Source organism: Eriocheir sinensis, chromosome 3, assembly GCF_024679095.1.
Source record: "Eriocheir sinensis breed Jianghai 21 chromosome 3, ASM2467909v1, whole genome shotgun sequence".
Classification (NCBI taxonomy): Eukaryota; Metazoa; Arthropoda; class Malacostraca; order Decapoda; family Varunidae; genus Eriocheir; species Eriocheir sinensis.
In genome coordinates this window covers 4,986,462-4,990,594 of record NC_066511.1, presented here as the reverse complement: position 1 = coordinate 4,990,594, position 4,133 = coordinate 4,986,462, and the positions used below count along the sequence as shown (strand labels likewise).

Genomic DNA, 4,133 nt, shown 5'->3' with positions numbered 1-4,133 from the left:
CATTTCTTCTACCGATCTTGGTATCATCTGCAAATTTACTAACATCACTACTAATTCCTGTGTTCAAGTCATTGATATAAATAATAAACAAAAGTGTGGACCTAATACCGAACCTTGTGGGACCCTCACTCGTAACACATCCCCAGTCAGATCTTTTACCATTGATTTACACTCTTTGCTTCCTATTTGCTGGGTTTCACGCCTTTGACCCAGTTCAAAATCCTTTACCTCTACTCCGTGAGCCTGTAATTTAAGCAACCAGTCGTTGGTGAGGAACTTGTCAAACGCTTTACTAAAATCAAGATAGATTACATCATAATTTTCATCTCTGTCAACCGCCTCAAATACTTTTATTGTAGAAGGACAAGAGATTGGTGAGGCATGACCTACCTTTGTGAACCCATGCTGCGAGTCGTGAATTGCTTATGTTTCTAAATGCTCTCTGAATGTTCCTGGCTACAGTGGACTCCAGCATCTTCCTTATAACCGATGTTAAGCTAATTGGGCGATAGTTTGAAGCAACTGACCTGTCCCCCTTTTTTTAAAATCGGCGTCACATGGAAGCTACTTCCATAGGCTCGGCACATAGCTTAGTATTTACCGACATCTTAATGATGTCTGTTAGTGGGTACTGATTATATCACCTAACTCCTTTAATACCCTCGAAATATCCTGTCAGGACCTTGGGACTTGTTCTTCTTAAGCTTATCTATCTCATCCTGAACTACTTGCCTGGTAATGATTATATCCTCACCTCTATATCGCCATCCCCTGCCCTTGTACATCTGAACTTCTTTCCGGTATAGTCGTTCGATCCTCCTGTGTGAATACTGAAAGGAAGTAGTCGTTCAACAATGTGCTCATATTTTCGTAATTTTCTACTAGCTCCTGTGTTTGTTTTCAGCGGTCCAATTTTCTCCTGTGTTTTTGTTCTATACATCTGAAAGAAGCCCTTAGATTACTTTTCGCCTCATTTGCTACTTTGATCTCATAGTTCTTTTTGCTATCCTGGTGTTTTTCTCTTAACTAATCTAGATAGTTCGACGTACCGGCCTCTGAGATGTGTTTCCCATTCTTATTTTCTGATAAATTCCTTCTTTAACCCAATCTCGTGTTTTAGTCCACGAGTCATCCACTTAGGATCATTGTTTTCTTTTCTAAGTGTTCGCTGTGGTATATGCTGTTCTTGCCCCTCTACTATTACTCTAACTAAATTATTGTAAGACATTTCTACCTGGTTCTCCTGGCTCTCCAATCCGCAGTTCTGGCCCTCATGAATCCCTAAATTATCCCAGTTTACCCCTTCAAGATGTCTTCGAAGCCCCTCGTAGTTTGCTCTTCTAAAATCTGGCACTAACACTGGGTTTGGTTCGCGGGTTACCGCGATTACCTGCAGTCCTGGCGGTCCACTTTCCCTTTCCAGATAGGGGACGACCAACCCCCTTTTCCAGTCAGGAGGAATGGTACCGGACTGTCATACGGCAGTCAAGACCGCATGCAACCCGTGCATCATGGCCTCACCTCCAGCTTTGAGCAGCTCCGCACTGATGTTCCAGGCGCCAGGTGCCTTTCCACCCCTCAACTTGGCCACAGCATGTCTGACCTCGCCCAGAGAGGGTGGGCTTTCATCAATGGGTGGGTCAGCATCGCCACCTGCAACCCAGCAACTGGAAGTTGCCCACGTGGAAGGTCCGCCATGTACAGCTGCTCAAAGTACTCAGCCCAACGAGCCCTCGCCCATCCATGTCCGACACGAGGCAGCCGTCAGCTGTTCGGATAACGCTCACCAGAGAGGAAGACTTGGAGCGGAACTTCTTCAGGGCTCGACAGGCAGGTCGGAGGTCATTCGCATTTAAATGGCCCTCGACCTCATCGGCGAGATCCCTGGCATACCTCTCCTTGTCTCTCCTCAGGAGAGTTCTAGTCCTACGTGACAGAGCCCTGTATTGGTCCCGGTTCCCAGCAAGTCTGGCAACGTGACTCCTCGATAATCTCCAGCGTCTCCACCGAGGCAAAGCCACTCCTAGATCTCGGACGCTCTTCAATGCACTCCTTGGCAGCTTGCAGAGTCTCACGTTTGAAGGTATCCCTCAGTTCTACAGGGTCCTCCAGGGTGCCGAGCACTTCAAACCGATTTGAGACTGTCACTGCATACTCCTGAGCACATGCCAGGTCCTTCAGCCTCTCGAGATGGAACACAGTAGTGTTGCATCTTGAGACTCTTCTTGACCTGACATGAAGCTTGAGTGTTGCAACAACAAGCCTGTGGTCAGTTGCAAAGAACTCAGCACTCCGGTAAACCCTGCAGTTCTGAAGGATCCTCCAACGAGTACTTACGAAAATGTGGTCGATCTCCTTAGCTACCCCTCCGGCATCGCTGTACCAAGTCCAGCGGTGCAGCTCTGGTCTCTGGATTTTGCAAAATTCAGGAAGTGAGAGCTGTTGATGTTCCTGGTACCAGATCCATGGGGACCAACACAGAGCTCGTAGCCAACCCTGCATGCCAGTGCCAGTAGTAACATTGAAGTCGCCCAAATCAGCAATAATTTGAAATTTTTGTCTTGTTTATTCATTGTACATCCATGTGTGTGTGTGTGTGTGTGTGTGTGTGTGTGTGTGTGTGTGTGTGTGTGTGTGTGTCTGAGAGAGAGAGAGAGAGAGAGAGAGAGAGAGAGAGAGAGAGAGAGAGAGAGAGAGAGAGAGAGAGAGAGAGAGAGAGAGAGAGAGATCGTTGTTTCAATGTGAGACATTGATTTCATATTCTCATGGTCTTCCAAGATAGAATGGGTCCTGCAAATGTAGGTTATGAGTACATGAATACCTCATACAACCGTACTTCAATAACACCAGTAGGAAAACGTAAATTCTATAACCAGCGGTTATTTTCTTTATTACCATCACCTGTACAAGTTAGGCAATATATATCTATTTACAGTCAGCTATGAACCCACATACAAATGAAAACAGGCATATACACACCTAATATAATAAGAGCTATAAAAGGGTTGAAGGTAGTGAGAGAAAGCCAGTTCTAGGCACCCTGCCACGAAAAGTTCTTAAAAGTATTCCCTGATAATTTGCTCACGTTTAAGACGACCCTGCAGAGCTGCATTATTATTTTGCATAGCAGGGCCGTTACCAAGAACATTAATATTTTCATGTTGCATGTCTGCATGCACATCCCTAACTTCCTTTTCCATATCAAGCCTAGTGTGAATTGCAATATTGTGAAGGACTGCTGAAGCAACGATGATGGCTTTAGTAGTGTCCAAGTTCGTTCTCATGATTGTGCCAAGGTAGCAAAAGTGACGCTCAAGCACCCCAAATGCCCTCTCAATTATATTTCTGGTTTTGATGTGGCTTCTGTTGTAAGGCTTCTTCATGGGGTCCATTAGGGTTCATTAGTGGGGTTAGGAGGTACTTCTTACAGGGATAGCCACTGTCACCCAAGAGATGACCATGTAATAGGCCATCTTGTAACTCATCGTAAATTCTACTGTTTTAAAAAATCCTACTGTCATGGACACCGCCAGACCACCTTACACTATATTATAAAAATAAAAATAAAAGATCAGGACCACAAATGGGTTGAATACTTAAAGAAAAAAAACTTTCCTACATCGGAACAGCTCGGAATCATCACGCTGTGGTCTTAGAATTTCAGTATGGGTGCAGTCTATACAGCCAACAACAGCAGGCATTTCAGCAATTGCATGAAAATCATTCATTACTTTAAACAGCATATTTCTAGCTGGATGCTGTATATATCTGTTGCTAAGAAATGTAATGGCTCTAGCAACTCTAGACAAACACTGACTCACTCTGGCTTGGGAAACATCATAACAGTCTTCAATCACTGCTTGATGGCTTCCACTTACCATGCAGGCTAGAGTAATCAGGACCTGCAGATGTGGTGGCACAGGGTTATCTGTAAAGAAGAAAAGAGTTGGACATCATCTCGAGATAACAAATTTTATGCAGAAAGGCTTATGAGAAAGGCTGTGTAGATTTTCACGTAGTACGACAATAAGAAACATGTCTGGCCTCTTTTATGAAGCTTGGGACTGATGTTAAGGCACATTTTTGTGGTCAAAATATGGTTGTGGAATTGAAAACCTATTACTACATAACAA

At 44.4% G+C, this 4,133-nt stretch overlaps 1 pseudogene; it reads right to left on the bottom strand.

The window, feature by feature from the left end:
* Positions 1-3,021: 3,021 nt before the first annotated feature.
* On the bottom strand, positions 3,022-3,881 carry LOC127003128 (putative nuclease HARBI1; annotated as a pseudogene).
* Positions 3,882-4,133: the final 252 nt, after the last annotated feature.